This window comes from Engystomops pustulosus, chromosome 2, assembly GCF_040894005.1.
Source record: "Engystomops pustulosus chromosome 2, aEngPut4.maternal, whole genome shotgun sequence".
Classification (NCBI taxonomy): Eukaryota; Metazoa; Chordata; class Amphibia; order Anura; family Leptodactylidae; genus Engystomops; species Engystomops pustulosus.
Window position 1 is genome coordinate 78,447,171 of NC_092412.1, and position 13,875 is coordinate 78,461,045.

Genomic DNA, 13,875 nt, shown 5'->3' on the forward strand with positions numbered 1-13,875 from the left:
CTCCTGCTGCAATGACCTGTGCTCCCAGATAATTCTGCGCCAATTCTGGCCTGGAATAGAATTGTGCTATAGCCTGTACTAGTTCTGACACCTGTCACAGCCCCTTCATGCCCACAGGGCTTTTTTTTTGGTTTACAATCTCTGATAAATCCAACCCCCTTCTGTACCCTATCCCCTTCCCTGTTGTGACCTTTCTGACACTCAGAAGTGCAACATTAAATGTTGATTTAAATTTAAAGCTTTGGCTGGGTTAGCATGTTTTAAAGACATGTCAGGTGAATTCCCAAATGTGTCCTTACAACTTATAGCACAGATGTATCCCACTATATTTGAATGGGGAGGGAGTTATGAACTCAGTGCTGCCGATGTTAGGGGTGTTTCGCCAGGTATGTCATTGTCCTTACATGGACAGTGACATCACCAGTGTCCTCCCTCCCCCGGAACGACATATCCGCATAGCATAGGGTGGGGGATGCGGCATCTGCTTCCATAGGCTTCTGTTGCTTCAGTTGAGTATCTTATGTTACTAAACAGGAGGGTGCAGGATGGGAAGATGTAGCTTGCTAAGTTTTTCTACCCTGTCTTTTTTATAGGATACCTCTGTTTGCCAGTACTGTGTATGTCAATGTATACATGTACATGTATGCTCAGTGTATACATCGGGATCTTTCCTGATGTAAACGCTGACTGTATACTAAAAACAAACTGTAAACCCAACCTTACAAAGCACTCAGAGGTGTAGAAGCCCTGATCAATATCCCCCAGACAGTTTGTAAAGACATGTACATACATCCCAATGCATTCGTTTTGGTAACACACAGATTTTTACTAACCAATTTACATAATGTGATTTAACCAAATAAGTTGTTATTCTTTGGCAACAACAAATACCCCTTGAAATATAAGCAAAAAGAGATTTCTATAAACTTCACGCGCCAACTTAAACATAAAATAATCACAGATGACCCATATCTCAGTAGGTGATGCTCTGCTCTGCAGAGATAAGACATGTCATTTAAGATAGACTTAAATATCTGTGTGTCTGGCTGCCAAATGTGATCATACTACTAGTAGAAAAGCGGAATAGGTTGAATAAAGCTATGTACCACACGGTTTGCAGGAAACTGGATTCATACAATCTAAATATGATGTGAAAAGAGTAAGATTATGAGATATGTAGAATAAGAAATGGAATGTTGTATTAAGAATTTTGTATTGGGTCATCTAATATCCTATCATAAAGGCAATGTTCAGCTATGTGCGGATGAGGATTTATTCGGCACGCTTTCTCCTGAGGGGACAGCCTTTACAGCTCATGTAAACATTGCTACTTGTGAGTTATGGACACTTTTCTCACATGTGAGCAGTAAAGATAAAAACACATTCTAGTGTGGATTGGGGGATGAAAAATGTCTCCGGTGTTATCTTTAAGTGTTTGTTTTTATTTCACTTCTTCCGTGTATTTTCTCTTCTGGAAAGTTCCGGCTTCTGACATAAGAAATAAAATGTTCAACTTTATTCCTCTGCCTTTTTTTTCACCTTATGTGACCTTTGAGGTTTGGATTTAGATGTTGCAATTAAAGATTTAGACAAAGAAGTGCTAAGAATTTGAAGACACTTGTACACTTTTATTAACTCTTATTGCTGAGATTGAATGTCCTGATTATTCCTAGAAGGTAAGGAACCTCCCGATAGTTGTGATAACAGTTGTAAACATTTTACCCGTTCTGCAATAAAACACAACCTAGAGAATGGTAGGTTTGGTTTTTATAGGTCTTATTCTTCCAATTGTGTGTAACAACAGGTGAACATCCAGATAATAATTCATCAGGATATTTATATAATTACTTGTCTCATCACTATGTGCAAGCCCCTTCTCTACAATTATCATGATAGCTGAACAATGTTTCTCTACACCTATATCTCTCTCTCTATATATACTTATACACACATATATATATATATATATATATATATATATATATATATATATATGAGAGAGAGAGACCCACTTCCTCACAAATCTTGTGGTGGCTTTCTAGCTTGAGAATAAAAAAAGGAAAGTTAAAACCCAACAACCTAAATCATACATTTTCCCTATATCTGCAGTTGAAGGAAGTAAGTATGTACTGATGCACTAAGGCTTCATACACAAGGCTTACTGGTCCATTTTTATGGAGTTTTTACAGGGGCCTCTTTACTGTTAGGCCCATTAGACGATTCTTCGGTAGGGCAATGCTATAAAAATAAATCCCAAAAATCCACATCCAAAGGAGACAATTATATTTGGCCTTGTTTTTCTTTTTAATGTATATTAAGAGATATGATAATAGTACAAGCATTTGGGCCCGTTGCGCCACTGTAGATTTGGCCCTGCTTTTGAAGCCACTAGAATACATCTTAAAGGTTCATTCCAAATATTCTGTAAGATTTTTTTGTTTGTTTGTTTTGGTGAGTCTAAAGAACAGAAGTTCATATGATTCCATATACATATGCAATCATATTTACAAAGATTTGCCTTCTATAAAGAAAATAAATGTCTGTACATTCACAATAGCAATAGACATAGCCTGTATGATATCACAAAGATACAAACAGTTCTAAATGGTAGGTAGTCAGTAAATACCTATTTTAATCTATACTCATTATAGGCCAATAATGTGTGTAACCCATTTGGAACCCTCAACAAGTCAAATCAATATTTCTGGAAAAACAATGAAAGGGTTAATCATCGGTCGTGATTTATTGTTTGTGGGCCATTATTCTCTGCTCATTATTGAAAATTGGTGAAACCTTTGTCTGAATGTTTTTTGACTTGTGTAAAAATTATCATTATTGAAAAAGTAATTTCTTAAAGAGGTCTTAAAGAACTTCTGAAGATGTGCCATATTGGCAGGTTTTGCTTTATAATTTGTAGTCTTAAGTCACATCCCTACTTACTCTCTCCAAGCAGAGTAGGAAGGATGCATTTATGTTATTGATGTCAAAGTATCATAAGGTTGGAAAATACTGAATCCAATGCATTCAGTGCTTTATTACTAAGGTATACTAATGCAGCATTGGGCAAGAAATGCAATGAGTACACAGGAACAGACAAGCTGCGGACACTTGCCTTCATCAACAATGAACACTCCAAGAGGGAAAAGAATACAGCTCTACTTTTAGCAATTTTTTTATCTCTACAATATGACCTAGTCAAATGCTTATATTGTACATGTAAACTGTAAGGCTGTGTGATGCACCTATTAGAAATATAGTGGGTATGCTGTACTACAGGAAAAAAGACAGACAGTACTGATATCCCTTGACATCCCCATCCTCCAATCACTTACAATAACAGAGATGGAAATGAGACTCCCATAGGTAAATATCTGATTAGATAGAAGGGGTAAATGCAATTACGGGCAATGTGTCAAGTCTACAATTTTACATTTGTCAAAATGCATATTCCCGTGATGGATTACAATCAGTGTTCCCTGTATGCTCAGCATTCCAGAAAGCAGATTTAATGGTCAATATAATATGCACTCCCTGAAGGACTGAACTCACAATATGGAGGGTGTAACTCCTCTTTATAAGTATTGTAATATATATATACATATATATATATATATATATATATATATATATATATATATATATATATATATTGTATGTGTGATCTATCTATATATGTATAATATAGACAGATCACACATAAAGTCCATAGCGGCACTGCAAAAAATATGTCAGGGCGCGGGAGGCAGTACTAGCCGACACCTGGGATCGGAATTTAAGTGGCACCTGGTCTTTTCCAGAGCCCGCTGCAGCAAGAGCATCCTGCCACCCTGCCACCAGGTCGTTCCACAGGTTTAACTAGCCCGCGGTGGCAGCCAAGGTTGAGGTACCTTTACAGGAGACAGTCTTCAGGCACAGGGTCAGGGGGCAGAGATGCAAGGTCAAATCCAATCCAGGGTCAGCAACAGGAGGTCCAGGCAGAAGGGAACGGGAACATAGGAACGGACTGGAACACACAGGAGCATGTGAACAGGAACACATAGGAGCACGGGAGCAGGAATGTAGGAACAAAGGAACAGGAACGCAGGAGCACACGGGAGTACGGGAACAGGAACACAGGAACAGGAACACAGGAACAGGGGAACTCAGGAGCAGGAACACACAGGAATGTAGGAACAGGAACAACCAGGAATGCAGGAATACTCAGGGATATCACAGGGAAGCTTTCTAAATGGCATAGACTCAAAGATACGGCAGGGTGTTATGAGAGAGGCAGATTTAAATAGCTTTCTGGGAAATGGCCAGCACCAATTAACGGTGCGCTGACCCTGAAGCCAACACGTGCGTGCCCTAGGAGACAGGGACGTGCACACACGGATAGAAATCAGGGGGGAGAGGTGAACAGCGTGAGCGCTTATGATCCCAGTGACAGAATCAGTAATAAACTAATAAACATGGGTGTATAGTAGAGATGAGCGAGCACTAAAATGCTCGGGTGCTCGTTATTCGAGACAAACTTTTGCCGATGCTCGAGTGCTCGTTTCGAATAACAAGCCCCATTGTCAATGGGAGACTCGAGCATTTTTCAATGTGTCATTTTATTGAGAGATAATGTCTTCTGATAAGTTAGCAGATGTATGTAAACATCTTCAATGTGTTCTTCACCGTATCTACAGCCGTGCTAGTATTTTCTATGGAGAGGGACAGGGGCGAGCAGCGCTCACCCGCTCCTCCTCTCCTGCTCACTGAGATATGTAGCCCGGCTGTCATAAGTTTGTGTGCCCTAAATGAAATATTTTAAAGAGGTATTTCCACATATGGTACATCACTTCTGAATACTGTGTTCTATATCACTCAACATTATTGGATGGAGTTTGACCGCTTGTATGCTACAAAACAACTATTGGAAAACGTTTTATAATGATGTATTGTTTCTAGTAGTGAATAATATTATTGTATGAATACAATTAGTATTTATCATGGTCATCAAAAAGTACTAATTTCTGCTAGGAATTATGACTTTTCCCCATCACGCTAAGCTGGCTGGGCTGGTGGCACCTGTAATGCCAATGCATTACCTGTAGCCTGCACCATGCATTCCTGTCTAATTCTAGTATAAATTGTTGTCTCTAACTATATAAGGGGCACGCTGCGCTAGTCGAGGGAATATCAAGACTGGCACGCAATATGCCAGCTCTTGATAAATTCTCCCCATTGATTTTACATAACAGTCTTAGTCTATGGCCTACAGCTGTTAGATGTACCGCACGTATTAATAAGCACACAAGCAGATAAATAGGCACACAAGTTTGAAATACAATCACTCGCCCAAATCTTTTCCTATTGCATGAAAGTGTTTTCAATAACAGATTTTGACCTACACAAAAATGTGTGACTTATTTATAACAGCGTACCTGCCCATTTAAGCTTACCTGTAGCCTCCTTCACCATGTAAATTAGGCCTTAAACTTTCGTAATAATGTTTAGTTAATTAAGAGATATTCCGAATGAAAATTAATCTCTGTGTCTCTGTGATATCTTTATGTACTTTCTTTAGGATGTCATATTACATGGTCATAGTGACTTAACAAGTCACAGGAAACCTGCACAATGAACGCATTGTGGGAAAATATTACAAGTGACCAAGGCTTCCCTGCATTTTATACTGTGTCTTAGTACAATACCAATAGAACCAATACTGCAGTGATCTTGAGTTCTGTGGTACAGGTATCTGATATATAAATATATTTAAACATATACGAAGTGGCTCAAGAATACATAGGTGTCTTACCAACCATTGGCATCAGTAAGAGATATAACTATTGTCACTCATTATCCCCCCGAACAGTCCCAAAGCTAAAATACAGAGACAAAGATAGGACAACCTTTAAGGGTGATATCTGAAGCAACCCAGGACAAGCTGAAGCATCCTATTAGGACACAGCTACCTCCCAGCCTGCCCTTGCATCCAGGCTGGAGATCCATTCCTGTGGTTCCATATCCAACTGCAGCCCAGCATTCTACCATTTGTCAAGGCAAGTTGCTACTGTTCCTGTCGGTTCCAGCAAAGAACTGTAAGTTATTTTTGTTCAACGTCTGCCTCCATCTGGTCCCTGCTACTACGGCTGTCACCATCGCGGGCACCCTATCCACCACACAGGGACTCGTACTCCAGACCCCAAAGGGTTGCCCCAGGGAGAACCACTGTAACAGTCTCTCCCTCATCATTTCTTGCCAACACCACCCTGCTGGAGACCTGCCAGGCTGTAGGACAACCCTCCGGTCCCCATACCAAGCACCTTGACACTAGCATGCCTAGGCCGCAACCGCCAGCCACTCAGGTATTCAGGGCCCCGGCTGTCTCCAGGCCCCCCAATAAAAGACTAGGCTCCAGTGGGGGATGTTGCATATTTGCTTCCCCTTTTTAATTGTTTTTATTCTTGTCCGTTTGATGTTCCTGATTTGTATGTATATATAATTTTTTCTATAAATAAAATTGTATTCTTTTTGCTACTTGACACGTGTTTTCTTGGGTATACTTTCATGAGTGTTCTCATGTGTGTAGCAGTATTGTGATTTCTGGATTCCTCAGGATTCCATTTCTTTGGTTGTACAGTTACATGCCGACTCACCTCTCCTCGTTCCCGCTACCTAGGGTGCCCGCATGCCGGCACTCGCAGATTGAAAGTGCCAGTGAGGCTGATTGGGGCTGTCCACTTCCAGGTTTCCTTAAAAGCCAGCTTCTCCCAGCAACCCCTGCTGGATCTTTGAGCTTCACACCACAGAGAAAGATTCCCTCTGCGATTCTTACCTGTCTTTTGACCTCCCGTTGTGACCCCGGATATGACCCTGATCTTGCTCCTATGCTGCCAGCCTTGACCTCCTGCTTCCTCCCCGACATCGCATCATTGCCGCCTGCCTTGACCATCTGCCTGTACCCGACCACAAGATGCCTAGTGTTTCTGTACCTCGACATTGGCTGTCACCGCGAATAAGTCACACCTGTGAAATGACCTGGTGGCACCACGGCGCAGCAAGGCCATCCTGCTTTGCGGTAAGCTCTGGTGAAGTTTGGGTGCCACTTAGACTCTGGTCCCAGATGTCGGCTTGTGTCATCGTCCGAGGTGGTTCAGGGGTTCACTAACTCCGATTGTTTACAGTCAATAAGACACACACGTTTGTTATGGAAATCATTTATGACAGCCAGGAGTGGAATAAGGAAGAGTCCTGACCTCTGCGGGACGGAATACAAACTGAGTACAAAATTACAGTAAGCAGCACATCATGCCGCATTTTAAAGGGAGAGGCTTTCGCTGAAGGCCAATAATATGGTACACTTAATACACTAAAATGAGATCACGATACAATCTTATTATACACTAGATAAACTGTATCTTAACATATTTGTACTTTATTTGCATAATTTCAGATGTGTTTTTCCGACTTAACCTATATTATTGCATAAGTACAGTAATTCTTCTATTTAAATTTCTCACTTGTCAGATGTCACATAACTCTCTTTATGCATCCAATTAAAATGGTTTTTACCTTGTGATTGACAGAGTAAAACCACTATGTAATCATGAAACTCCCTGCCACACATAACACTATATATAAGATAATTTAAAGAACATCATTAATGCCAAAGTAGAACACATCATTCACCGCTGTCAGCTATAGCAATATGAACCATACTTTAAAATCACAAGAAATCCTATTTACTTTACTCTTAAACCATAGTTATCCTACATATTAGCAAGTAAAAAAGGTAAATTAAGACTCCTACAAGGGAAAAAAGGGTAATGTTTATCTAACCAGGCTTGTACAGAGAAATAGGAATTCACCACCATATCCATTCAAGGACAGGTTAGAAGTAAAAATAATAAAAATACATCATCATTTATGTAGCACCATCATATATTATAGCAAAGTGCTTGTACAATGGTCCAACCATTCTTTATTGTCACGGGTGCCCCTGCGACCCTTGTTTCGGGTCGCAGGTACACGCGTGTACGTCCTTGTGGGCCTCTGCGTTCACAGCACAACTCACCTCGCCGGGATCCAGCAGCATCTCCCACGATTCCCTGCACGTGTCCCTGATTTTACACCCTGTATACAGTAATTAAAAAAATATTTCCGGATGAGCCATTCACCAGCCACTTTATACAGTATGTACAGAATACATGATCTGTTGAAGGGAGAAGTAAGCGGTGTGGGTTAGTTAACAGAAAGAAAGTAATATTGGGTGAGGGATTGTGATTGGTCTGTCTAAAGAGATGTATTTTTAGGGCACGTTTGAAACTTGGAAGTTTTTATTAGTTTGATGTTGCTGTGAAGCCCAAGTTAAGCCTTAGAAATTAAATGTTCAGGTTAAAAGGCATGATGGTCCAAAATTGTTGTTGGACAATGCATAATAAATTACTATGTTGTTCATGGACTAACCAAGGAGTTTGGCTGTTTCATACAACGCTGCCTCATCCTATGTCCCAACACCTACTTTGATATTTAGCAATATTACATAGAAAAACTATTGACCTTGATGATGTCCCTTCAGCTACAAACCAATTCAGCTACAAACCCCTTCAGCTCTCTCTGTCCCTTCGGCTCCGAACCTACTTAAGCCTTAAACCAATTTTGTCAATGGTTAGAGGCAACAGAACAACATGCATCTACAAACTACAGGCAGTCCCTGAGTTACGTACAAGATAGGTCCTGTAGGTTTGTTCTTAAGTTGAATTTGTATGCAATTCGGAACTGTATACTTTATTATTGTAACCCCAGTCAAACTTTTTTTGGTCTGTGTGACAATTGGATTTTAAAAATGATGGATTGTCATAAGAACCAGGATAAACAATAAATATTCATTACAGACACCTCTGATAACTGTTACAGCTGATCATTGTAGCCTAGGGCTAAAGTACAGCAAATTACCAAAATCCAGAGGTCTGTTTGTAAGTACGGGTCGTATGTAAGTCAGGTGTTCTTAAGTAGGGGACCGCCTGTATTATTACATATTTATGTGCTTTGTAAAAAAGCACAATTTCATGGCAGAAGGACATTTCAGGACACAGTGGGGGAGTAGAGTGCTTTCATAGAGTATGGAAGGAGGGGCTCTGGCTTTTTAAAGCATCATTTTAGAAGGAAGGCCATGTATAACACATAAAAGAATATTGCCACAGTCACAGTGCCTGGATCTATCAGTGAGTGCCAGTGGTTTAACATGATTGATTTTGCTGGTAGATAAATGTTACTTTTTGTGGACTGTGGTGACAAATAATATAAATGTTTATTATGATTTTGAATATACTGTAGATATCTGCCATAACAAGTAGACCCCACCGGAAAGAGTTAATGGGGTATTCTTATTTCAGCAAATTAATGTTATTGTTTGTATTATAAATAGTTATACAATTTTTCAATATACATTCTGTATAAATTCCTCACTGTTTTCTAGATCTCTGCTTGCTGTCATTCTATAGAAAGGGGACAGAAATCTGACCATCGTCACACAGGTGCTCGGCTTATTAATAACACACACCCTCTGTAATATAACGAGTCATGCACCTGTGTGACCATGGTCATATTTCTGCCCACTTGTAGTAAGCATTGAAGCTTTCTATAGAATGACAGCGAGCAGAGATCTAGAAAACCGTCAGTAATTATAACAGAAAATAAATTGGAAAATTGTATAACTATTTATTATACAAACATTAACATTAATATACTGAAATGGGAATACCCCTTTAATAATAACATACATCTCATTCCACTTTTGGCTCATGCAATGTTAAAATGCGCTTTTCCTTTAAGTCCTATGAGGATTATTTAATTTTAACTTTAACATTAGTTGGTATTTTAGCTGTGAATGTTCCTGACATTGCTAACAAGCTCTTCCATGCTTTGACAAGCCTAATTTACTTCCTATTTTGTGCTATGAAACATCCCCAGTGTGCATCACCCGGGATTGTCACAATATTTTGGAGGGATTAACAGTGCCTATAATTCCTCATAAAAATATTACCACCCTGGGGCAGAAAGGAAAAAAAATGCATAATAACATGTATGATGAGGAATGACAGAAGATTAAAATGAAATATATATATATACATTTTTTATGCTAACTTTTTCTTAAGCTTTATCACTTAGCTTGTCCAAACTTTTCTCGCTGTTAGATATATACAGTATGAGGCGGTTTATCTCCCAGAAAGCGTTGTACATGTTGCTAGGATTTGAGGATATACTTCCTGCTGCTGGGACCTCTACCTTGTAGCGTTGATTTGTGTACACAATTTTTCTGACTGTTAAACTGCAGAGTAGCTTTCTCCATAATCCATGCCTGACATCCTGTATCACTTGTCTCTTCTTAATAAAATACACATTGTCTTCAGCAGAGCGAAATAAATCTCCGTGGCCTTGATGGAAAAGTCATGAGAGGAGTAAATAAACATAGGTAAGAAACCGGGTGACTTCCTATCCATCTTCTCTTCTATTTCAATATGTCAGTTTAGTTTCTTTAAGCTATTCTACTAATATTAAAAGTTTTATTAAATGTCAGACGCTTGTCAACGGCGTTATAAATCCAAGGGAACAAAGCAAATACATTCACATTGAAGGGTGACTTTCAAGAGGATACCTCCTTGTTAATGTTGCTCACCACATCGCCAAATACCAAGGTCTTTTGCGAAACACGATGTAAAGTGCATCACTCCATAATTGACTGCAACATTGACTGTTGACCTTTCCTATAATGTTGGTCTATTATGGTATGAAGGAGCTGAGGTCTTATTATCCGAGTACATATGGAGCTGGGGATGGTTTATGTTACATTGTTGAAACAGTTTCTTCATGTTTATAGGTCTCAGCTATGCTAAGTATTCAGTAAATAAATGGCATATTGTCCTTTCCTAACAGATCTATACAATGTCTATGAAAGGGGGAATACAATGATCTACTGTGCTACGTGATAAGCCACATGGATATTATGTGCAGTTCTAAAATATCAATCAGCTAAGCCCTTACTCTTAAGAGCAACAGTTTATTGTTGGAATTTTTTTCAAATGTCTATAATACACGTAACATTTTCTCTTCTTACATAAGAGAAATGTAATAACAAAGATAAATAGCATAAAATCATTTATCTGTTATATAAAATTAAAAAATAAACCACATGGAAGCCTTTGATCTTATTTGGCCATGTGTCTGGTTAGAAGAATGACACATCTGATCAAATTTAATATATAAGCTGTTCAAATAACATTCATGTATATTGATGAGCGGACCTGTTTGAATGAGACATGAAAAATCTGTTTGGGTCCCCCAGTAACATGTGTCAGCTGCATTTGAATCAATATGGTGCATGCGTGCTGGCTTTAACATCCCCACCATTTTGGGGAAGATTGACACTCCCCATGATGTCTTGCTGGTGCCAGCATCAATCACTGTTACCAGTGGAGGAGGTGAGCACATTATCCACTATACTCCCTGTAATGTTTAGTACAGACCCGTACAATAAAGATATAACCTGACTGTATTAAAAGGGTTGTCCAGTGCAACTGTTTTGGTGTTCCCCGCCTGTCTTGTTTAATCCCATGGGGTGAATATGTGCTATACATAGACACATAATTAATCCCACAAATTAGCCTCCAGTGATACAGTCACATTCACATACATGACCATAAAAAGAAAAAACTTTCACCAGGCAATTTTGCATTGTTAAAGCATTCCCTGCATTTAAGGGACAAATCTGTGATAAAAACAAAGAGAACAAAGATCTCAAAGATGATCTGTACAGTAATTACATCAGCATCACATCTATTAAATACTGATCTCAAGTAGTGGAATATGTGTATACAGATATTTTTATGTTTATATGCTAATGATCAAAAAAATAATTGGGTACTACAAGATTTTAATTTAAAGAGATTTTAACTGCAATTTTGAAAAACTGCAGGCTGTATAGGTGGCAGCCCTGTACTGTTGGACAACCCTACCTTTCTTGCAAAGATGAAAGAATAGTTTAAGGAGACCACGTGTCACTGAGTCCAAGACCGAGTCCATTTCTGGAATTTATCACAGTTTTTTTGTTACGCAACAGATATAAATATATGGTTACACTGAAATTAAGGGTTACTACGTAACACTATTTACATCTTATTTGGTCAAAACTGAAAATGGACTGCCTTTAAACCCTTCCCAACACAAGACGTAATAGTACTGCACAGGAAGAGGTGACATGTCAACCACTGCAGTAATATTATGTCAAACTTACGACACCAGCTCCTGAGTGGAGCCATTGCCAGAAGCTGAGAATGTCAGCTGTACATTGTAGCTGACACCTGCCCCTAACACTCAGGATGAGAGATAATTCTGATCATGGGTTTTAACCCCTCACAAGTCATTGTCAAGGGGAAAGTGCCTGCCCTCCCAATGAACCCCCTTGTGCCACTTACCTGGGGGATTCATTCCTCCTATGGTAGCCCCGAAGTCTGCTTAGTGCCCTAGGGCTGCTGAATGCTCAGTGAGTTACATAACACACTGCAATACATTTGTATTGCAGCGTGTCAGCTGTATTTGACCTTAAACATGACCTCACTATTATTCATGCCTCTCAAAGTCACTTGAAAACCAAGCAGATCCCTCTAAAGTATGATGCTGCAGTTTTTATAAAAATGTGTAAAATTGCACCTAAAGTTCTAAGCCCCATAACCTCCTACAAAAATGAGAGGATGCATAGAAAACCAAGTCAACATTGGTAAATTTTAGTTATCAGTCCCTTAGAGTGGCATATGTCAGATTTGAAAAAAAAAATTGGCTGTATGAGGAAGGTGCAAAAAGTCACTAAGGGGTTAAAAATGTTCCTCCTTCAGGACTCTCATATTAGCCATTCCAGAAGATGGTTATGTCATTGGAGGATCCATGTACATGGTATTGGAGGATCCCTTTAAAAAAAAAAAAAGAATGATTATCTACATAGGGGAGAAAAACATTAATGAGGATTTAATTTTTTGCTATTTTACATCTACAATAGGCAGCGTAAAACAAGACCAGGCAGAAGATGTGCCAAATTTATCATCACAGCTCAAGCTGTGACTAGAGTTAGCACATCTCGCTAGACATGCTAGACACTTCAGCCTGCCTTTTACTATGTCTTCGTTAGTTCCGTTGAGAAAAATGTTTGTCCTAATTTTGATGCATTTTTGGACTCATCTAAGCCACATCCCCTTTAATCTATTTTTAATAACTGTCCCCTAACACACAGAAAGTATCCAAGTAAGAAACACCTCTGCCTGTGTGAATGGATATATCGTAGTAAATCTCCAATATTGTGTGTTTTATATGAAAAAAAGCTTTTTGGGAAAACAACTCAATGGTAAATCATGAAACTGGTGAAAAGTTTAGGTGAAAAATAAAAGTTATAAAAATCAGTCTGGAAGTATTTTATCCAATATGTCAATATGTAAGCTATAATGCGTTTACGTGAGGATATATTTCGGCATGATTTCCTACAGATGGCTATTACATTGTTAACAGACGGACAAACCAAGGGGTGGCATTTCAAGTAATAACTTACTAGTGAAAAAGACCTACACACTGAGAAACAGAGAGAAGGATTAAACTCCATGGCAGATGTTGCTTCAATCATACAAAACAGTATGATAAGGACCTGCCAGCTTTTTTTTTTCCCCCTGTCATTACAAAAGCTTATCTGAAACCATTCATCAAGAATAACCCAGTTTTCATAAGCAGTTGTCAAGCAAAGTTCAAAATGATAGAAACTGTGAAAATGAGAACCTTGGAAAGGAATTTCCGGAATACAATTAATATTTCTGCCTTTCAATAAATAAAACAAGGGAGAAGCAAGGGGTTAATTTGCACGGC

General features: G+C 39.0%; 1 protein-coding gene and 1 long non-coding RNA gene across 7 annotated transcripts in view; one reads left to right on the forward strand and one right to left on the reverse strand.

Moving 5' to 3' along the window:
- Window positions 1-13,875, reverse strand: part of PCDH9 (protocadherin 9) — a 1,504,706-nt gene that overhangs the window by 798,033 nt on the left and 692,798 nt on the right. The window lies entirely within an intron of this gene.
- LOC140116540 (uncharacterized) overlaps window positions 1-13,875 on the forward strand; it is a 38,071-nt gene that overhangs the window by 12,777 nt on the left and 11,419 nt on the right. Inside the window, exon 2 of the long non-coding RNA XR_011852800.1 lies at window positions 10,386-10,447. This is a non-coding gene — a long non-coding RNA (uncharacterized lncRNA). The remainder of the gene's footprint in view (window positions 1-10,385; window positions 10,448-13,875) is intronic.